General features: G+C 38.0%; 1 protein-coding gene across 1 annotated transcript in view; it reads left to right on the top strand.

Annotated features, from left to right (window-relative positions):
• Positions 1-905: 905 nt before the first annotated feature.
• Positions 906-24234, top strand: part of LOC108885082 (cadherin-12) — an 86579-nt gene continuing 63250 nt past the window's right edge. The window contains exon 1 of the mRNA XM_018679265.2: positions 906-1429. The gene's annotated coding sequence lies outside the window, so the exon portion shown is untranslated. The remainder of the gene's footprint in view (positions 1430-24234) is intronic.

Raw genomic sequence — 24234 nt, 5'->3', positions numbered from 1 at the left:
AACCTTTTATTTTAAACTGTATTAGCATAAAGCAGTAATTGTCAGTTGTCTACTGCAGTGTGATGGTAACACTAACACCATTCAGTCATTCAGCAGCCTAGGAAACAAAAGATGAGTAAAAACATTGGCTTTTGTAGTGCAATGTGACTATGTCTTTGTCTACTAGCATAAAATCATAAATTATCTCACAATTTGGCTAGCAGAACCTGATAGGAAAACAATGCCACCTCCCACCCCCCAAGCTACAAAGTCAGTGGGGAAGTCAGGTGTAGCAGCTTACACAGCTATAAAACTCTGTGGTAAATTTCCAGATTCAAATCACTTTCAGTGACGAGAAGGTAATAACATTACATCATATAGCGCAATTTCTTTGTTACCAAAGTTCTGTCTACTATCTGGCTTGCAAGTCACGGTTTAAGTTTGTTGACATTGCATCCCTTTTCCCTTGGTTGCTAAGCTGTCAGTCAAACAAGATTAATGGACCCCAACACCACCACACCCTGCACTCCAACGCCCTAATCTTCCACAGAACACTATTGAATATAGCCAAAAAAAATAAAATAAAATAAATGTTTTTGCATCCTTTCCACAAAGATGAACTAACTCATTTCTGGCTGCAAAGAGGGAGAAGGTGTCTAAACAGTTGGACATGAAAGGATCCACAAGCATATGAGGTCTGGACAAAAGAAACCTCTCCAAGTATCTGTCCGATTAAAATATCCCCAGTGACCACGGCACACACCACTGGCTCTGTGTGTGTGTGTGTGTGTGTGTGTGTGTGTGTCACCGGTTGTTGGGGGTGGGGTGATTGCTAGTTGGCTGTAATCTGCTTGATGAAGATCCCCCAGTGCTCAGGAGACCTGACGAGCGGGGGGGTGCGCTGCTGCCTTACGCCAATGCAATCACGACTGTCGCCCGCCACTGAGCCTGCAGCGCTCACTAACCCTCTCACATTCTCTCTTCCTCACTCCCCCTCTTTCTCTCTCTCTCTCGCTCTCCTTCACACACACTTCCTCTCTCACTCACTCTCTGATGCATGCACACATACAAGATTCTCTTCTCTCACTTCACCGCTCACTCACTCGCTCGCTCAGTCTCCCTCAGTCGTCATTCTGTTGCCATACGGACACACTCTACTTTGGTGTGTTTTCTCCAGCTATTCTGAAGCTGTTGTCTCTGTACCTCGTGCAGCGCTCGCTCGCAAAGCATCTGTTCTGTTTCAGCGTGGGCTCACAACTGTACACACAGAGAGCGGGATAATGAAAGAAAGGCACCAAAGAGGAAAGCAGGGTGAGAGAGGGAATTAAAAGAGGAGTAAAAACAGCAAAGGAAGAGAGCCTCCTCTTGCGTAAAGGTGGGAGGACAGTTTGATTCAGTGAATATTTGGATTAAACTGGCTGCATCTCTGCTCCAAAGTGTCCCACTAAAGGTACGTGTATCTTTCTTTAAGCTATTCTTCCTCTGCCTGTAGGTATTTCACATGTACCCTAGTTTTCACCTTCACAGAAATTGAAGTGATTCCCAGCAGCTGAAGAATCAGTTGGTTTGTGCTGTTGATATACATTTTATAGCTTGCTGACAGAGCTTCAAAGAACAGAAGGTGCTTTATTTGATTGTTAGTGCTATCATTCCCTCTGCAAACACAGTTGAGACACTTCTTTCTAACAGCTGGTTAAGTGTGATCTAACGTGGCTCAGCTGTGTCCTTGACAATGTTTCAACCATAGGAGTTGTAAGAAACAAGACTGATGTGTAAGTAAGAGGACCGCAGACACTTGTGTGCAGTTGTGTGTTTCTTGTGCTTACTGTCGTGGCTTGTAGAATGACATAAGAATTCAGTTAAGTGTCAATTAAAGCAGGTTGGATCACATGTCAAGCAACACTTCACTCTGTGCATGTGCTGACCCCATTTGTAGATCTGAGTTATTTTAGTTCATCTGCATATGAAAGGATATGTAGCTTTTCAACTGTGTTGAAGAGTTTAAAACAATGATCATCACACCATTGCATTTCAAGTGGTTTTGACAAGTTGATGAGAGCTGTGTGTAAATATTTTTAACCATATTTAATTTTCTTCTTAAATAATTATAATGAACATGGGAATAATATTAATTCATAGTCTACTCCTCATGGAAATGACAGCTTCAAGGACAAGAGAATGTGTTCACTTTAAATGTAACAGATAGTGTGGTATGTGTTTACACAGTGCAATGCAAAAATGTTTTCAGTTGAGACTTAGAGCGCACAGGGTCTGATGGCTCAATCACAGGCGTGGGATTATTCCTTTTGTTTGCACACAGTGTATATCAGCAATATTATTAGTGGGTAAGGCCATTCTTGTGTGGAAAGGGATTAGAGAGAACAATCTGAAAGGATATCAAAGAGGCTTGACAGAATCTGATTTGCTGAGAAACATGGGATCACAGATGCAACCTTGCCCCCATTCCGCAGTAGCAGATGCTTATTCGCATGAGCCAGAAAGGAAATATAAGGACACAAAATATAGAATTGCACCCTCAAGCAATGCTGAGCGACAGCTGCTATGAACTTACACATTTGATTGTTACATCAGCAGCCCCACTGCAAGTTGTTATAACATCAAATTTGCATCTCTTGATGATCCAAGGCACAGTTATCTCAAGTAGTCTGTTGCACCGAATGCATCTAGTGTTTCAGCAACTGGCAATCACATAGACAGACATAATGCAATGACTGTAGCTACTTTATGGACTTTTGAACCAATGTGCATTACTATCATTACACCAAGAATACTTCAAATTACTCACTTGTCATTCTTAGTATGTGTGTAACGTTATTTCAGTCTGACTGAAGAGATGCCTTCTGAATTCTAGCACCACTTTTCAAAGTCAATCCCATCTTCGCTTACAGATTAGATAAAAAAATAAGCTCTTGCCTTTCACTTCTTTAAGCACATCTAATGTAACTCACTTTAGTGTCAGAGGCACTGAGTCTTCTTATCAGCATTCAGCTGAAAACACCTGCTTTGGAATAATCAAATTACGCTCCAAGGAGTCCACTTCCAGAGGAAAAGGGGAGCTGGACGCTTTGAGCACACAGAGGCTACTGTGCAGAAAATGAGCATTCAGGGATAGCGGCCACCAACCACTCAGGTATTATAACTGCATTAAAGGGGATAAATGAAGAGACATGCAATATACTTGTGGTATATGACATGATGACAGTTATACTACCTTGTTTAGGTGCATATTGTCACAAAAATGTCAGCCATCTAAAGACAGAGTGAAGAAAACAATTTTCATAGTTAAGCTTGTTGACTAACTTTTTATAATAGCTATAATGTCAGGTTTCTGTAATTTGTCTCCTGATACAAATGCTGCACAGTGTCAGTGCTGCCCTTGACAGGTGAACCTTCTCTGCAAGGACAGGGATATTATATTATCATATTGTGTTATACTCAACAGTGTCAAACCAGATCGCCTTGTTTCACACTGTACCACACACATTTAATTATACAACTCTGCAAAGAAGTTTGATTAGTTTTGAGGATTTATGATTTATGTAAGTCTAATTGTGCTTAAAAAAAAAAAAAAAAAAGCTAGATTTTTGGTACAAGCTCATAAATTGCTTTGTATGCTTTGTATTAAGTGATCCTGCATTATTCACTCTATGACAAATTTGAATCAATTCATATTGGTTTATTTTTGAGTCATTAAAAATATCTATCTTAAGTGTTTCAGTGCCTGAAATGATGATGATACTGACTACTTTCAAAGCAGCTGACAGATACATCTACCAGCAGGGTGAATGTGAAGTCAACCCACTCCTTATGCCTTTTGCTAGTCTCACTGTGTCAATGTAAATTTAATGGCAAGACTGAGTGCTTTGCGGGTAAATTAAAGCACATGTCCACTTGGCTGTCATCATATCATCACATTCGCTGCAGTGTTTGATTAGGGTAAGCTGTTATTTATGGATGGTTCGTAACCTTTACCGTAAGCAGAACTACAGTGATCAGTCATCTGGATATGCCACCTATCACTGCATTTAGAAGTAAGTGTCCATCAAGAGCCCTGGGCTTAAACAGAATCAATACTTGAGATTATTTGGAGTCTCCAGACTCCCTTTACCTTGGGCTCTTCAATCTCCGCCCCCAGTCAATGGACTCATTTTGACATCATTCCGCTCTAAATGAGGTGTGTCCAAGTGTGCATACACGAGTCTATGCCGGTGTCTCTGCGTGAAAAGTGTGTCTGTCTGTATGCATTTCTATAGCACCACAAGATGTAATAAACTAACTGAAATAAACTTGCTTGCACAGTTTAAAGCATCAAAATGATAATCAGACAGTGAATTTGGCTGTTCTATCTGCAGTTTCAAGGCCAATCTCAGCTGAAACTATTGTACTTGAACATGCTTTGTGTCAGGCAGCAATTTCTCCCACAGAGAGCTACACTCAGCCAAGACCCCTGCAGACCTCTAAGACAAGGCTCTCCCCAGCTCTCAGACAATCATCAGCAAGAGTCCTAAACATCTCAAATTAAAGTCTTGCAGTGATGGATGACTCTCAATCTCCAGGAGATATTGCGCACGCTTCTGCTCTGAATGATGGGCAACTCCTCCTCACTCCACTTAGCAATTATTTATATAGATTTGTCTCTGTTCGTTTGTCAGTTTTTTGGACATGGTGTTTCTTCCTCTCAGTGGTAGAAATACCCCACAGAGATTAAACCTCACAGTTTCTGCAGCCTACTGGTGCCGAAGCTTTTCTGGAAAGCAAACGAATATAGCCCTCCCTGTGGTATATGTGTGTTGTTTGAAGTAGCAGTGCAAACAGAAGTAGGAAGCACGTAGTTACCTGAAGATACTATTTTATATTGAGGACAACTGCTTTGCCTATGAACATATGAAACAGTGAGGTATGCCATCTAACATGAAAGGTGAACCAGGCCCTCTGACACTCATTTAATAGATAATAGACAATTCTGATACTTCATTGAGACTGGCTTAGCTTTTTTACAAATCCACTTATATACATTTTGATTCACAACCACTTCTGTTTGAGATTTTTCCAGGAACTGAAAAGTGAGGTCTGTTCATTGTTTCTCCTTTTGTTAGGGGACTTTATTTATGAACTGTCTTTCATACAAATTTTGAATACTGCAGAGCAAAAGTCTTAAAATAGCCCAAAGAGACCTTGGGGCCTTTGTGCCTTTGAATACATTAGTGCCATCCCTTTGAGAAATCCACTACAGATTCTCAGCCAACAGTGGGCAAGAACGGTTGTGGTCATAAAAATCACTTGAGGCCATGCACAGGCACAAGCACAAGAGGATGATAGGGGGTGTTTCTTTGCCAATCTGTTTACTATTTCCAAAGTTGCTCTTTGTTGTGTCTCTATGTTTGGCTAGCGATGAATAACAGTTTTTTATTGCTTGCCAGTTTCAGGAAGACAGGCAATTAGCAGGTTATATATGTAACCTCCATCCTTTGCATCTGTGATCAAATGCTTTCAATGTGACAAATATTTAATCATCAGGATGCATCCAAACAATAAACAGTCATCTCTGGCTGGACTTGACTCTATAACCTTAAACACAACCCCACCAGCCCCCAATGGCAACTTGGGAAAGATTTCCTGTCACACAGGTGAATGACTATTAGTTTACTGACCCTAGAGGTAGAGGGAGATTGTAATGATTTCTAGAGAGGGTGCTAGGGGGCCTTTCATTACAGGGGCTGAGCAGCAACACTCCTGCAGGAAAGTGTGAGGGAGAAATGGATATGGAATACTCCATTTTGGTGAATTGATTAAATCTCAAAGAGGACTTTGGGACCATTAGCATGACTTTTTTTTTTTTTTTTTAAGTCAATTGCTTGGGGAGAGCAATAAAATTCATATATTATCTTCACTTGAGTCAGGGTTAATATAGTCACATCATAGTCAGGATGCAGTACTATTTATGAAGGCTGGTTGATGGTTGATTTTGATCAATAGTTTTTTTAAATAAATTATTAATCATTTAGACTCTAAGAAGTCTAAATATTGTTAAAGATGACATAAGTTTGGCGACCAACAGTCCAAAATCCAAAGTTTACTCAGTTAACATTTTAGTGAGAATCAACAATTTTTTTTCATGTGAGAGTATGGAACTTGTTAATAATTCATTTTCTGTCCATCGGCAATCAAACGAATCACGTGTGAAATGTGTTAAATGTCTTTAATACGGTCTTTCTAATTATTTTTCAAGATATCTAAAAAAAAATCTATCCATTCAAAATGTGTTTGTTTGAAAGGGGAATTTGTAATCATGAACTTTAAACAATACACTTAGGTGATTTAGTAAAATACTGATGCCAGATGTGGTTTTTTGTAAGGTAAGGTTTGACAGAACACCACAGTGTACAATCATATTACTGCTAAAAATATACTTTCCCAGAGTCTGTGATCTAAAACATCCTATGTAAAAAGCAAAGACTGTGTTGCTCACCTGTCTATAGTAGCAGCGGAGTTTCCCTTTTTCTCTTTTCAAGAAGCCATCTGCAATTAATTCTCTCCTCTACTGTATGCCACATAAAATTTTCCCATTTATTCATCCACGTCAAAACTCATCTTCATTTCATTAAAAGAAAATGTGCTCCTTAAATCACATCATTTCCCAGTGCAGCAGACACCACGCTCCTGTGAAGTACCTCTCACAAAGTATAACATTTCACATTTTGCTTAACACACTTGAGCAAGTTACCCTCCCTAGCATATAGACTAGTTTAAATGCAACCAGTGCAGCATGAATGTTCTTAGTCAATATTCCATCTGTTCAGCAATGCTATCACAATGTCTTAAGCCAAATTCATGTATCATTTTAGTCCTGGATACCATAGAAAGTAACTTATTACTATAAAGACATTTTAAGAAGAGGGAAAACTCCATAAAAACTACAATTGTTAGAACAAACTGACAAAAACAAGGATATACGCATTAGGAAACAGCTCCATATGATTTACAATATCTGAGGTGTAATTCCAAGTCTGTGTGCATAGAACGGCTTGTGTAGGGGCGGAAGTTTAATTTGAAATATTTACCCATGGAAGTCGCTCCTTCTGGTATCTCCTCCTCTTATCGTTATCATGGCAGAGAGGAAAATTACATCATAACTTACTGGAGTAGAACAGAGGCTGAGCTAGCACAGCAGCAGGCAGCCATTTGATATGGGAGGATGGGAGCTAACCACAAAACTCAGCTGCATTTACCCATGAAATATCAGTCTCATTTATATTATCATGCGCTGACTCTATACCAGGGTTAGACTGTCAGTCATGTCACCCACTGCTGATATGATGAAGGTTGCACACGCAAAATCTATTAAACATGCCATGGAACTTTATTGACTTTGCTCTTTTTTACTGATTCATTTAATAAAACTGGATTATGGTTTTGCAATATACTTTATTTTACTCTTAGGTAGCACAAACCTTCTTGAGATATGGGCAGAGAGAGTTACTGAAGATGCTAGTGATAAGCTAGACCAATATGTTCTATATATGATATGAAGACTGATCTGCAGTTAAATAGCAACAAACCCTGCATGGTTAATATATCAATCAATCAATCAATCAATCTAGTCAAAAACTTTTGAGCCAAAGAATCAAACTCCGAACTGTGATGTTATATGAGAGCATAAGGACAAAGAAACACTTCCCTCTGTATTCAGTCATGCTTATCTTCCAACAAATGCCTCAGTGAAAAAAGTCATTGCGGAGATAGGAGGACATTGTCATCTGTTTCTTAGTTTGCTATTCAGAAGAGTGCCGATTTAACATAAAATTACCCATTCACCCCCCCTCACACCTAAATCACTGTGACTCTTAAGGACATCGTTTTTGTGTACAGGGTTTTTGACTTAACAGCTTACCATTACAAACAGGGCTGGCCCTTATGCCTTATATAAACCATGAACCTAGGGAGTGATAAAGCATTGCACTTCTTCCATTAAATAGAATAAGAAATCATCTTGACAGACCCTAGATCTTGGCCTGGGTGAGTCTTCTTATGAGCGAGACTTCCTCAAGGTCAGCATGATGGTACTTTTCTCAGTGTGTGCAGTGCCTGTGATGAATAGGATGAGGTGTAAGGGGGGAGGAAGTGAGGGCCAGAGGAGGGAGGGCTGAAGATTCAGTGGGGGTTAATATATTATGTTTACCTGTGAACAGAGGCTGCAGAGGATTGAGTGTTTCTCAGTTGTGACTAAGATTAAAAGGGACAAAGACTGCCTATTTAATTGCTCATGTCGCAATTTTCAGAGGTAGACCTAAAACAAAAAATAAAAACTTTCAAAATGAAAGTTATGAAAACAATAAAGTTTTAAGATATGTGTTACTGTGTGAGCCTTCTTCATAAGTGCAGCTTACAGTATTTAATCTAACAATTCTCAATTAGTTCAATTCTAAGAATCAACATATTGTGCCATCAGAAAGTCTACTGAGTTTGATATGACATTGTGAAAAGCAATCTACAGATTATTCAGTACAGTGAAATGGGCAGAGCAGTGTCATTGGTAGTTTGTGTCTACATGGTGTGCATCTTGGATTCAAGAGGACACCCTAGGTCTGGCTATTTTTCAGTTCAGTTTTTCAGGTTACCATGAGACTATTTTTCTCATACAGGAGTGAGTTGAATACCAACACCAGACAATTCACACAAAGTATTGCCAAAATATTACACATTACAAGAAGCCAGCCTCACTGTGAAGAGATAGAAATATGTTTCTTGTGTGCTTCAAAGAAAATAAAAAACTGGAACAGACAGAGTCTAGACTTTGAGAATCAAATGCTTTGGTCAGTGCAACAGACCAAATGTGGCAACAGCACCAAACGGTCCCTCTAGCCCTGAGAAAACTAAACTGGTTGGCTAGTTTTCCATATGACAAATGGCTGCTGATACATTTAAACTTCATTCGTAGTGTTCCATTTCATATGGCACAAAGTACATGATGTTGAACAGTCATTCATGCACTGACCCAAGCAAACATCTGCATCTTTCAGGCTGGATGTTGTAGTCACCCTAAAGAATATTTGTTTCAGGATTAAATACTATGAAATGGCTGCACAATCACAGGAGTGCCCATTATTCTTACAAAACCTCCACAGGCTCTGTTTTACTTTTCTTCATCAGAGCAGAACAATGAGTCAGAGGAGGCAAAATTCAAGACAAAAGCCCAAGGCTTGCGGTTCTGTATTTGACAGCTGTGACCTAGCCTGCTGAGTTTTGCTGATGAGCAAGGGTCCTTTGACTTCATGGTGTAGAGCATAAACAACAATGTGCCCAGTCACCCTTGTGTAAGCAAGGCCTCTGCCAGCTCCGTCTCCAATTGTCTACATAATCCACTGGACTGACAGTTCTATCATCTTTCTAATATGGAGCCATAAATCACTGGTGTTATGTTTTGGGCAACATCTTAACTTTAGAGTAAAGTTTTAAATTCAGTTTAATTTAAGGAGTTAAGAGGCAATCTGTTGCAGCAGCAGTTTTGGATGTATCATTGAATTTGACTGATTCCAAAGAACACTGATAGCTGAAAAAATGCATGTTTGTATGTGCATGTTTTACACTGGTCCAAAACTGTCAACATTTTTGAGAAGTTATTTTTACTTCTCTCTAAACCAAAATGTTGGACAAAATTCCTAGATTACTTTTGTGAAGAAAATAGCTTTGCCTCTAACCAAAACTGTCTCTGAATAAAGCAATGCTTCCTGTTTTATTATGCAGAACACTGCTAATGCTAATGCATTCTGCCATGTAGCACATTTACTCTTGATCCATAATGCATTCACTGTACATACATAGAAAACTGTGGTAAGATGGCGCTAATGAGTCAAGGTTAGTGATCAAGGTTTAAATGGGATAGATAAATGTAATATGTACATAAACGTAATAAAACGTATGTTGTTAACTCATAGAGACTAAAAAAATAATAAAGAAATAAAAATTTAAAGAAAGTAGCACAATTGCCAACAAGTCATTGTATATAACTGTTCCAACAGGTATTTTGATATATACTTCACTTCTGCAGAAAGGCATTTACCTTTCACCTCAAAGAAATATAATTAAAACACACTGCAGATGTTTTTGGGTGAGTGATGATTAGGCCTACACACTGCAATGCATGTGACATGCAGATGTACAAATCATGCATGAAAACTGTGTGAAAGACAAATAAAAAAGACAAATAACTGAGTCACGTGACTCATTCAACAAACACATGGATGATCTGTTATCTTATCATATGAGCATGAATTACATAATTACCAGTTGCTCAGGGGAAATCAGGATTTGAGGCTTGAGGCTGATGGAAAAAAAAGAAGCAGAATAGTGTCGTCACATTAGACAGATGATGTCTCACAGTAGCTGCTCATCAACCCTTAATCAATTTTTCCCCTCACTTTAAAAATCCGCAGAGATTCATTTTTTTCACTTATGCAGCAGACTCTGCTACTGAGACAAGCCTGTTATACTTGATTTATTTTTCAGTATTACATGGATGGAATTTCTAGTAACTTATAATGTACCTGTACATGTTGGCAAATTTTATTTATGCTCTAGTCAATGGGAATCCATATGAATGTGATTAAAATCCGAGAAAATGTGAACATTTAAGATTATTTATCTATAATTCAATATTACATATGTGGAGACAGGGGTAGAAGCGATAATAATGTAAACAATGTTATAGATACAAAGGTGAAAAGGATCTTCCCCAATTGCAGATTACCTGCATATATTTTACAGCCTACAAAAAGAACAGCTTTGGGGAAAAGCACCTCATACAATAGTTTTTTATATTTACTTCTGCTCACAGAATTATGGATAAACAACTTCGATTTTCTGGGGAAGATTTTCTTCTCTTTAAGGAATACACATTAACCTGCTCCAGTTTAAATACATAGCAATAGCTTTTCAAAGTTTACTTGCTAACTGGAACTGAATAATGTAGAGGAGAAGAATGCAGTATGTGAAGTTATTCATAAGCCTTTTATAGCTATTGTCAGCATTAGACTCCATCTATTCAATATTTCAATACAGCTTGCAAAGAATAAAGTACAAATGGAAAGAGAGCGAGTGAGAAAGTTCCTCCCTATGGGACTTTTAGGGCCAGCACACAGACCAAAGATATTGCACACTATCTAAAATACAGAATAATCCTTTCTAAAACTCAACTAGGACCGTATGAGAGAGGTGCTTCCATTTCTGAAATGCAATAAAAGCATTTTTACAAATATTTTGCTATCTCAAATTCAGTAGTCAATATTTTGACTGTTAAATAGAAAATAGTAGTAGAGTTTCTATTGTTAGATATGTCAGCTATAGTGTTTTTAACGAGTGGCTGTCACTTCTTGGGAGAAAACGAGAGAGAGAGAGAGAGAGAAGCAATAGCAAATAAAGCTTTTAACACTGAGGAAACAAAGTGGTACAGACAGACCATCAGCCAAAGGGAAGCAGTTGCCTTTATGAGAAGGCAAAACATTAACTTCTGTACTCTTTACTTTTCCACTTGGTGCATGGGACAAATAGATTCCATTTTGTTCCCATCAGTGTGAGTCATGAAACCCCAGTGCACCATCCTCAAATCTTTACCCCAATTTTGTATGCTATACCATTATGCACCATTGACCCAGTGAGAGAGAGCCATTACAGAAAAGACTAATTCTTAATCTAGGATATTGCTTTCTCATTATTCTCTCTCCCTCTGGCCTCTTGCGTGATAACTGTTTGATTAAGGCAGTTATGTCACTTGAGAGCCTGAAAGAGCCCACCTTTTAATATTACCTGGCTGACTGATTATACCAGCACTGCTTGAGGCTAATAATGCTGAACTGTGATGCTTGATTACGAATGCTGATGGGCCCTCTGTGACAAAGTAGCCCTCAGAATTCTAAAATATTAAATCAATAAACAATGCAAATTAATTTTTCCCAAACACCATGAACTGGATCTCATAGTCAGTTCAATCTCAATGGTAAGCACTCAGACAGACTCTGCCCATTTACCTTATTCGCTCAATTCTAGTGTAGGTTATGCAGGTAGCACTGTATGCGGGAGACATTATTGCAGCTGTGTGTTGAACCTGCAAGTTACATTTTGCACCATTTGTCAGTACTGAAAACTAGAATGAGGAGTACAGGAAAAGCAGCAGTCCACTTCAGTGAGATGAAGAGACTGTCATACCTTTAAGAATACTTTGATTAAACGCACAGGGAATACTGCCTGTGTCACATTAATTAAGTGCTGAAAAACACTAGTGCTTAAGTAGCTTTCTGAATGCCTTTGAGGTCAGACTACTCCATTTTAATACTAAGGCTCAGTTGAGGGTCCATTAGATTATCTGATCTGAGATGGAGGCTTGACAGCCCAAAAAAGGAATCTCAGGAGGGAGGAGAGCCGTGGCAGTCAAACCGTTCAGAGACGGAAAACTCTCAAAGGGGCAGGCATCAGGCAAAAAATAGAGACTGTTGAAGCTTCTTATTTACCTATAAAATCTGTTTTCAATTTCAAACAAGCCTCAGACTTACGAGCCATGCAGTTACAATGAGCGAGAAGACTCCAGTGTGCTAGATGTATTTAAAAAAAAAACACACTTCTTTTCTAATTGAAAGTGCATCACCCTTGCCATTCCTAATGCTCTCTGTCAGCTTTGTGCCTCATATTGTTTTCAGTAATCAGAGCCAGATGACAGCAGGCAGTGGAAGTGGCAAATAAACGAGATCACAGCCATTTCAAAACGATAATCCCATAGAACATCCACCACAAAGTCACTGACTCTCAAAGTGACTTTTCTCCTATTTGCACAAAAGGTATCACAGGTTAAAGTGAACCTTGTTTTGCCGGCACTGAGAGTAATATTGCCCAGCAGCACAGAGTGCATAGCTGCAAACATCAATAGCTTGCAGAGCCGACTGCTAAAGGGGAGGAAGACTCCATGAGGCGTATCGTTTATATCACATACTGTGGTCACTAAGGGCTGCCTAAGGCAAAATCCTAAACACAATTCTCTTCTGCTTACACCCTTTTGATCTGCATTAATTAATTAATTAGATCATTATTACACTGAATTTCCAGTGTGTGCAATGTGCATAATGGCTCATTAGTTTGAGGTGATGAGATTGGACCACTGAGTTTCTAACATTCGCTAAGTCTATGAAAAGCTTTGAGGAAACATTTACTGTTTTGTTTGTCAGTCCTCTTAGACCCAGGACACTGTGATGCTCCAGATTCACACCACAATTCTAAGAGACATAGACATGCACACATAGATACACATAAGTACACAGATACATGTTGATGAACATGGCCATTAGGGTAGCACATTCACTCACGGAAAACACAGACAGCCATTAGCATAACCAATGTGATGATCATAGCTATACATCAGTGAGTTCTAACCCTAATGCTTTTTGAGTTTATCTTTGCAGTGATAATGAGGCTCAGCTTAATGTGACTGTGTGGCTAATAACCCATAACACCGTGAAAAAATATTTGTTTTTGTCTCTCTCTTTCTAGTTTTATTTTTGCAGCACTGCTGAGCAGAAAATGGACAATATGTAGGAGAAAATGAAGGACCCGTTTAAAGCAAGGTTAAAACAGAGCACGTTGAGGAGGAGTTGAGGTTGACTGGAGGCTATGGCATGGTAACCTGTCTAAGGTTGATTCACTCCCACCCCCTTCTCCCCTTGACAGAGACTGGAGACCAGGGAGTTCAACTGCATCATTTTAGGTTCACTGACTTGGCAAAATCTACCATTTAATGAAATTAGGTCCAGAGTGCTTCGTCGGGAGGTTTCATTTCAAGGACATCACTCTAATAAAGGGGAAAACAGCCCAGTTATATTACTGATATGATATACTTGTTCATGCTTCCACTTCAAATCTTTGCATTTATTTTTCTATTAAAAAAATATAAATATATTCTATCCATTGAAGGGCTCTCTGCATCCAGATGAGACATAACACACAACAGTAAACAGGATGGTAAGCTGCTAGACGAATCCATGTAAATCAACTATGTGTTCTACTTGTTAAAGTATCATGGTCTAAAAAAGAAGATTTTAAAAAGCATCTTGTTACCACATACGTTTTAGCTGTGCTTTTTATCTGTTCGTGTCTCCAAAAAAGATGAGGCCATTCTAAATCAATTTTGCTGTGTACAATGATTCCACAAAAGCAGGTTACTCAGCTCTGTCTTGAAACTGTAGTCTGTTTTTCTACCATAAGTACTAAACATGAAACAGTTACTCAACAGTAACACCAGAAAACCACAGTAACAGTTGCCCTGACCCAAGCAAACCGATCGAAATCTGTGTTAACAATTATGTGAGGTATGGGTGATTGTGCTAGCAGCCAGTTTTCCTGTTTTTGAAAGAAATTATGCACTAGCCTTAGTAGAATCTTCCAGCTAGAAAAATAAGTAGACAGCCTTTCTGAAAATGTGACAGCAAAATAAAACAACAAAAGAAGTAAAGAGTTCATCAAAACTTGGGAGGCAAAGTAGGGCTGATAAACAGGAGCAGACAGTTAAAAACAATATGGTAAAGTAAAAGAGCATTACAGAAAATGCACAATGGACAATCTGAACATGCATGCATGAGGAACTTTCTCCTCTGGTAAACTGCCCTTTAAATAGGTAGCTACCTTGCAGATATGCAGTCTTAATTTTGTAAACTAACATATATGTATCTGTGTATTTTCTGTAACATATGAACCTATGAAAATTTTTCAATTAATTTAAGTCAATTAGTCTTGACATCATCGTTAACACGTGCCCTCTACCAAAACCAAACTAATAATATGTTGTCATGTGTTATATTTTTGCACTGTAGTGTACAGATGCACTAACTTTACCTCCCAAGTCCCACTCATCAGCAACTGAGCTCAGACTGGTTCTTAGCAGTGTGGTTCATCTGTGCTGTGAGTCTAAAACACACAACCTGAAATCTTCCAGTCACCGTCAATGTAACAGCAGGTGACAGTGACAGTGAAAAATCTGATATGAGAGCCATCCATGCATCAGTTGTTCTTATTTTCTTGGCTTCCAAAAGATTCTTTTTCAGAGCTGTAATTGCATATCATCTAAAATAATTTATGTCACAAGCTCTATGTTATTTGTTCCTGTCGTTTGCTGTCACATGAGTGTTAAGGTACAATAAACCAGTAAGCACCGGCTGTCGGCTGGATAGCCAGACATTAAAACATTTTCACCCGACTACTTTCTGAATGTTTCCAGTCACGCCACTGTCACTTTATATAATGTTATAACTCTAATCTTAAACCAGACGAGGATTATTTACATCAGACATGTGCATGTTCAGTTATCAGAGAAACAACCTGAGCCAACAGCCGCTCTCAACATCCCATATCCACGTCGCGAAAAACAGATTTTTAAAATATGAAACTGCTTTATTCAATGAGGCCTCTGTGGATAATTCAGTTCCCAGTAAAAACCTCATGAACAATGAGCACTGAAGGAATCCTGACCTAAAAACAACTTCATTTTATTGCCAATGTTTGTTCCAGTGTTTTGCTTGCACCATACAGAGCGAGCAGAGATGCAGTGCTTGACAGAAACCGAGCCATAAACATTAGTTCTGCGTCTTTCCTCCCATCTTCCACCTGATTAAAAATAAGTCAAATAAATATTTGTCAATTCTTGAAAATAGATGTTGACTATGTTAACCGTGTCAATTAATCAACTTATCAATTATTTGTGCACATCATAAATCAGGGTTTAATAGTCCAAAGGCTGTCCATTTCCTATATCACAGGCTAGAGGTTAAAACTACTTGTCTGTGTTATTACAGTGTGCATTAAGTACTGAATAGTTCACAAATCTTAAATAGGCCTTGCTTTCAAAATCTATTTATCTATTTCAATATCTATTTATCCATTGAGGCCCTGTTGCTCATGGACTTAAAATATAAAATAATATAAAAACTGGAATGGTTCAGTTCAGTATTGCACTCCACAATTGAATACTGACACAAAAACACTAGCAGGACTGGAGCAGTTAATTGGTGCTCCTGATATCAGGAGAAGTATGCAGTGCATCTCACAAAGATCTATATAATAGAATAAAAACAAGCAAACTGCATTTTGAATCCTGAGCTCAGCGATATGGTAAATGGCATATGATGGTAATATTTAACTAATATTTAAATGACCTCAATCCAATCCATTAGTTTGTTAAATAAGTTCACAATAACACTCACTCTTTCCTTTTTTGCCTATGACAGCCTGTATAGAGTATGGAGTACGTACTTTTGCTATTGTGATCACTCTGTTCCCTGCATATTTCTTCCTTTGACTCCTTGACCTTTGCCTGTGAATTTTAGAGGGATAAATAGGGTAAAAGAATACATGAAAACTGGTACAAAGGACTCGTCAAATAACAAAATTGCCATGACGCACAGGTCTTTATTTAATTCCTCTAAGACACAAATTTGTTGTGTCGACATTCTGACACTTTAAGCTGAGAGGTGTATCGATTTGCCGACTCAAGGGGCATTTGTTTAACTATCCACAGTGCAACTTCCACACATAATCTAAAATCTATTAAAATTTAGAGAGCAGAAAATGTATCTAATTCTCAATCACATAATTAGAGCAAGACCACCAACGCTGCATATTTCTTGGTTATACTGGCCTTTTATCACTTATCAGCATGACATGTCATCCACCACAGATTCAGTGGAAATTTCACCCTTGCAGCAGCTATATAAAACTGCCTGCTAAACCTGCACACTATATATCTAATTAAATTGGCCGGTGATGTATATTTTTAACTATTTATTAATGCCTGTAATGCATCCCAGAGCTCTACCTGCCATGGAAGAAGTGTTATGTGTCCCCACTGCTTTGAAGGATTTTATTTATTTATTTATTTTATTTTATTTATCTATTCTTTTTTTGGTCATGTATCTAAAAACCATTATTTGGAAGAGTGAATATGTCAGTTACAACTGCTCATTGTCTTGTTTGGTAGATAGTTGCATGAATGCACAGGTACTCTGAGTAAAGTGCTCAAGTGTAGTAAGGAAACAAGATCTATTGGTCATTTACAGCAGTTTTGGCAATAATTTTAATGTTTACCTTAACTAAGCAGTTTAGATAATGAAAACAACTTCTACCTGTCCTATAAATTTTTCAGATGGAAGTCTGGAAAGCTATCTGGTATCTACGCAAACACTGGATTATTGGCAGGCTTAGTCCAAAACATAACACATGAAGAACCCTCAGGGTTAAACAATACATGCAATGCACTCCACCACTGGATCATCCTGAGTGATATTTTTCATGGGGTTATAGGTCAGAGTCATGCCTCTTTTAAATATGCTGCTGGTGGCAGGTTGTCTGAGTTGTCCTGAAATAAAACGTCAAACATTTGATCCATGCGACATTCAGTACTTTAGCCTTCGCCCAAGTTGTAAATACTGAGTAAATACACACTGAATAACGGTTCTGTATAATGACTTTACATGTTAATGCGCTGCTCCCTGTGCCAGGATTATAGTGGACTCCCGACAGTTACTCTGCATCTTTGTCATTATTTGCTGCAACAGATGTAGTCCAACAATAGCAATACCTGTGGAGCTGGCTTGTCTTGTCTCTGTTAAAATATGGACAGACTCAAACATAATCACAGCTCATCAATATTGATTTCCCATGTGTACTTTTGTGTTCTTTTGGTTGGCATATGATTTCCATTACAGTTGCAATTGCAACAGTCATTATAATGTATAAATATTGGAAAACATTGCATTAAGTCCTGTATCTCATTGTTTGACAAGAAAGTATTTTCAAACTATTGAACTGTTTGTTTGTGGAACGTGCTGTTGTACACAAATGGATATGCAAAGAAAACATATACTTGATAACAGATGACAGAATGAGGGAAAATGTCTTACTTTTTCTGTCAGATGAAATATAAGCGAGTCAGCAAAAGGCTTTTCTACCTAAAAACTTCAGCAGATTCAGCCGTTTCATTTGGAGTGGATGTGAAGTTCTGTAGCGGAATAATTGTCATCTCCTTTGCCTCTGTTTGATGTTCATCCATTTGATGTAGACTACTGAATCCATTTGAGGCATTAAATAATTAAGCAGACCTTTCGGAGTTAAAAAATTCTCATTATTTATTCTAAATGCTTATTGGACTACAGCAGATGCACTCTCAAACATAATTATCATCAAGAATTATTAAAATGTTTGTATGAACCCATTTCTCTTTCTAAAGGAAAGCTCAAAATGGATAACTGGAATATTGTTAAATTGTTAAAACTCATTTAATACATTTAGTGTAAGAAAAGTTGACTAAGTACTTATTACTTATGTTTTAAGAGTAATTCTTTAACTTCAGTGTTTCTACATGTTGCTTTGAAACTTAGCATGTGTGATAATGTTCATACTGCACAAAATTATTTGCCCTGATACTTGACTACCAAGACATAAGCTAATATGGACATTTAATGGTGGTTACAGGCAGTTCAAATCATTAACCTTATGTGCTGTATTAAACAATCATGCTTGAGCATTTTTTACATATATGTGGATATTTGAAAATGGTGAAAACAAAAAAGATGTGTGGATACTATCCATGGTGCTAATTCTCCTAGAAAGACTTCTCAGCACCATAGACAGTGACAGAGAAGGAAAAAGGTTGGACCTGATGTTTTCAGTAATTGATCTTATTTACAAAAAATAATGGAAATAAAAGATGTTACATCAGGACTCTGCCAGACAAGTAGAATTTCTGCTATCATATTTACGTGCACATTTAAGTACACAGTAACAGCTACAACAAGACTCCATCCAGCCTGATCCTTTTCTGCCTCTGAATAATCTAGAGTTCATTAGGCTTTGGCTACATGTAATTGCCAATTTAAGTAATTGTGTTTTCAAGGGAATTAAATTTACACACTGGCTTCCATGCTGCTACATAACCTATATATCTTTGAGTCACTGTTGTTCCTTCCTATATCCTTGTAGTCTCATAACTCTTTTTCCTCACTTTCTCTACTCTTCATTTGCACTTTTAATAAGGAGCAGTAGTCTTGCATGTATTATCTAGTAATACATGTAATGTACAGTAATACAATACAAGCTATTGTTATTGTACATCTCTCTAAACAGTGTTCCCTCTACTTGAGCTCTTATTCTTAATTTGTTCGGAGTTGCAACTAAATGTCAAAATGTTACATGAAACATTAAATCCACCTTTACATTCCAGCAACACACACAGACAGCACAGTTTGTCAGCAGGGACTGTAAAATGTATAATTAGCTTCAGTTGAGAGAGCCTTCTTGCACTCATCAGTCTCTTATCAGGTATCTCTAGCAGCACCAATAGCACCAATAACGTTGACATTACTGAGATCTTTGACTCTCTCCTTTATTTTGAAAGAAAATGTCAAGACATTTTGAAGACTGTCCTATTCAAACACCTTTGAGGAGATTAAATAGATTCTGATTTTAACAAAATAACCAAAAGTGCTGCAAGACTTGTATCTCCCACAAAAGATTTTTTCTGCCACATACTGTGTCACTTGTAGTGTTATTCTGTCACAGGACAGTTTAAATTCCTGGCAGCTACAGAAAAAAAACTACTCAGAAACAGTCATCCCTTTGTAGGGAAGTAAACAACTGAGCACTTAATGTTGAGCAAAATAGGCTCCTACAGGCTCATTTGAAAAATCCTCTCTGAATGCCCCCTTGTTAACAAGAAATATTGTAAATAAGGTACAAGTTGCTGTCTCATCTAAACATCCTAACCCTTAAAGCTGAAATGTTTTAAGTTTAAGTTTCCACAAAGTGTAAACTTTGTATTTATCAGATCATTACTTTGTTTCAGGTTCAACCTTCAAAGAAAAGTCCAGCTTTGTTCTGTCTGGCTCAGGCAAAGATTTGGCAATTGTTCTGAGCTCTGAATACACTGCAACACTTCATGTACATCAAGGTACAGCTCTTGACATCTTAAATTTGTCTGTATAAACAGTGAAAGCTAAGATGTAACATAATAGTTTCATGAGAGACAGATGTGTTACATTTTGGATAAATGTTGCTTTAAAAGACAGAGAAGAAATGAACAGTGTGGATACAGATACAGCCTTCACTCCTCTAATGAATAGGAGATGATAAAAAAAGTTACAGCAAGCGTCCCTGACCACAATGACAGAGTACAATTGAGTGGCAATGCCAAAGTAGCAACGTGCGGAGGAAGATTATTGGTATCAGACCACCAACACGTGGGTTTAAAGTTACATGAGGACAGGCACGTTCAGCTCCTGCACTATGGATGTATTTACAGTCCTGAGGAAGAGCAGAGATAGGAGAAAGCAACTCACTAGGTGTCACTCAGGACTATATCCATGCAGGGAAAATTGATGGCAGGGGCAAGAGGGAAGGCAGGAATGATGAAGCCTTTCACTGCCACCAATCCATATCAGTACATCCAGGAAAGCTCTGGCATCACACTGTGTGTAGACAGTGTGTATGGTGTGTATTTCCCCTCTACCTGAGCAATGAAAGTACCTAGGGGTGACACATACAGTGACAAAACACTGCAAAGATTTCATTTAAGTCCAGATGGTAAATGTAGCATACCCCCTAGGGATTACTTTTAAGGAAACTGCAATTTGATTAAATTCAAAATTAAGATCTGGATCTTCTTAAGAATACTATCAAGAATTCATAACTCAACATACTGATTCCACCATGTAATACAGTGATTTATTTTTGTATAATATTCATCTATCATTCCAACTTTATACAGGAACACTGTCTAGTTCTGAAGATGCAAACAAACAGTGTCAGAATTTAACTGCAAGGCTTTCGTTCTGCTCAATTAGTGACAACTTTTCTTTTACAATATGTCAACATGATAAGCAGTCTTCATTCGAGATTAAATTTCCATGTAACAGAGGTAGAATAGGAGGGGAAAAACACATCTCAATTCTAGTGCACATGCTGTGCCAGAAGCATCATCCTGGTGGAAAACGGGACAGTTAAAATTTGCATTTAGATTACTGTGGTAATAGAAAAACCATGGTGATGAATCTTGTTCTGAAAAAGAGACTAATGTGGTTGTATTTTGAATAAAATGGTAAAGTTAAATGCTCAGGGTGAATCTCTATGAAAAGATGTGTAATGGAATAGTTATAATAAATCCATCATCATTAGAAAATAACAGCTAAGCCAGTTATTAAATGTGGAAAACATTATGCAAAAGGAAACAAATGTTACAATAATGAATTTAACTGTCTACACTGTACATACTGTACAGTTACTGTTAGAGGGAATATTATGTCTTCAGTCAAACAGCTTGCCACTACCACCACAGTGTATGAATTGTGCTCTAGTTTGCACCAGTTTAAGCTTGATTCTTCAAACCGTGAATAACAATGCCAGGTTGTGATTTCTGGAAATATTAATCTTTATTTTTGCTACCTTCACTCTCCATGTAACTTAGAAACATAGGAGATGGTATTGCATTTCAGTCATGAGAGGCATTTGCCACACACCACGTTGAGTGTTGATTTTCATATTCATGAGCAACACATTGTTGTCAATAGTGCACACTGAAAGGGCTTAATTTGTTTTCAGTTCTCCCCCGTCCTCAAATCGCAAAAGTGATGGCTCCACAGCATCAGAGCCACTTAATTAAGCATCACCAAGCCTCTACACATACACACTTTTTAGAGCTGTCTCAAATAATCAAATAAGGTGTTCATCGAGTGAGAATTCCCCCATCGACTGTAGTCATTATTGTGGAAGGGAAAATGTAAACAAAAGGAAAGAAAGACAATTGAACACAAGTTGGAGAAAAATATACTCAGCATCAACTTATTCAGCACTTACTTCTCAAGCTGCGAGAGAACTTTATATTGCAGCACGGCAGGACAACAAGCTCACTGTTACTCCAAACCGCTTGCATTATCTTCTGGTGGTGACACAAATAGAAGTTTCAGTTTTTAATTTCTGTACAAAGTGACAAAGATAAACGTGTTGCACCACAGAAGTCTCATGAATGCCAAACACTGAACTGTCAGATGCTATTAGAATGCAGAAGGCTGCAGAGGTGAAAATATTAGCCCCATTTAAGCTTCAGTGAATAACAATCTTGAGGAGCTTACTATTCAAATATTTGTGAAAAATCAACAGTGGAGCAATTCTACTCAATACATGCTTGCAAGATTTTTTCTTCACTAACCTCAGAGGAGAGTTTTATCTGTCCACTGCATCAACATGATAAGTGCCACAAAGGCTGTGGTTGATGTGAAGACTGTTACTTGGTGAAAACCGTTGAATGAGATATACAATATTTAAAAACAAAAGAGCAATTGCTTTCCAGTATATAACTGGAGAACTGGAAAACAAAATAAAATTAAATAAATTCCCCTCAGATGCAAAGAGGGGGAAGTGCTTAATATACCAGCTCCACACTTGTTGATTAGAACAGGGACTGGCATCTTCAAAATGCCACAGTAGTGAACATGGCAGGTTCTTTTTTCTACCATTAAAGAGGAATTCAGGAATTGTTTAGACAACTGCCCATTTTCTCTCTCTCCCTGTCTCCCTCTCTCTCTCTCTCTCTTTCACTCTCTCATATCTAATTTATTGCCATCTGCTCAGCCTGGATGTAAATCTGAACGCCGACTGACTTGCTCGCCCAAGCTTTATCTGTTAACATTTAGCAATGTCTAATTAAGCAAAAATGGGAAGCGCATTGACTGAAAAATGCTGCGGCCGGATAATGACAGTCATAATAGTTTGGGATATATGTCTGTCACAGCAAGCAAATGCACTTATTAGATCAGGGTAATTAGAAGAAGACAACAGCTGTAATAGGCAAAAGCTGTTCATCCGTGATTAAAGAGGCCAACTAGCAGCACATCAATTGTTTTCTCATCAAGTTTCCGCTGTGCAAATAACTGAAGGTCACAGAGGCAAAATACAGCTGTGGAACCTAAAAATTATCCATTCACTATACCTAATAAAGGCTTGATAAAAACCTAGAAATACTGAAAATGCTCTTTTGGATAATCTTTGGATAAAAATTACACTAATTAACTGTGCTGGATCAACTCAACAATAATGAATTGCCACCAAGTTGGGTCAATACAGGCTTCAAGGTAACTTTTCATCCACCAGGAGCCAGAACCAAGCAACAGCGGCTGAGCAGTTGCTTTGCTATATGACTTGTCATCACAATAGAAATTAAGACAAGTTAAATTTCTGTGCTGTTTATTATATCCTTGCTGACTGAATAATCTGCCTCTGACACATGTTTTAAAGTTTGTGTTGCAAATAAAACCAGCAAAATGCTGCCAGGGATCATTATGGTGGTTTTGTATGTTTAAATCCATTTCACTAAGTTGTGTAAACACTACATCACCACTGATTTCCACCACTGATTTCCGGCCATCATTTTAGTATGAAACTAATGTTGAGCAGACATGAAACCATCTTGAAATGCTTAATCTACAATCCATGAGCAAGTGAAACCAACAATTTTTGCAGGTGATTAGATGTTTAAATATTGTTAAATCAGTCACCTACACTAAATTTATGCAATGATTCAGGTGAAATGCTTATGATGGTGTAGGTAATTCAAGGAAACTAATGACCAAATGATACTTAACAGACCCAAGGTAAACCTTAAATGATGCTTTTGCACCTCAATTTATCCCTTCATTAAGGGGTTTAACCCATGGCTGAATTTAATGTACTATATTTAAGGGACCTCTATTGTACCTTACAAAGTATGGGGATAACTGATGCTTTAAATTCAGTAAATTAAGGGACTCTCAATTTATACTGTATTAGGGATTATGAAGACCCCAAAAACAGGATTCAAAATTCAGGCTTAGAGTTTTTTTGTTCAGTTGTTCAGTTCAAACTGAAGCAGCAGGAGCTGAAGCACTGTCTGAATTTGCACTGCACACTCTGTAGTAGAAGGTAAAGCAAGATTCCCCCCACTGTCAATTTGGCTTGTGGGTTCATAGTCAAGCTGTGTGCTGACGGATCTCCACATTCACACCTTTTATTTTAATGTATATTCATTCAGCTCAGATCAGAGAACAGCGGCAGCTGTGACTCAAACAACAGGAACCAGGCATCAGTTTTGAGCAGTTCGACCTTGAGAGATACATTTTATGTGTGCATATGTGTGCAATATGTCACAGATTATCCAAAGCATCTAAGAGCTAGGAAGAA

The sequence above is a fragment of the Lates calcarifer genome, linkage group LG24 (assembly GCF_001640805.2).
Source record: "Lates calcarifer isolate ASB-BC8 linkage group LG24, TLL_Latcal_v3, whole genome shotgun sequence".
In the NCBI taxonomy this organism is placed as follows: domain Eukaryota; kingdom Metazoa; phylum Chordata; class Actinopteri; family Centropomidae; genus Lates; species Lates calcarifer.
Note: the sequence above shows the minus strand (reverse complement) of the source record. Positions and strands in the feature narration are given on the sequence as shown.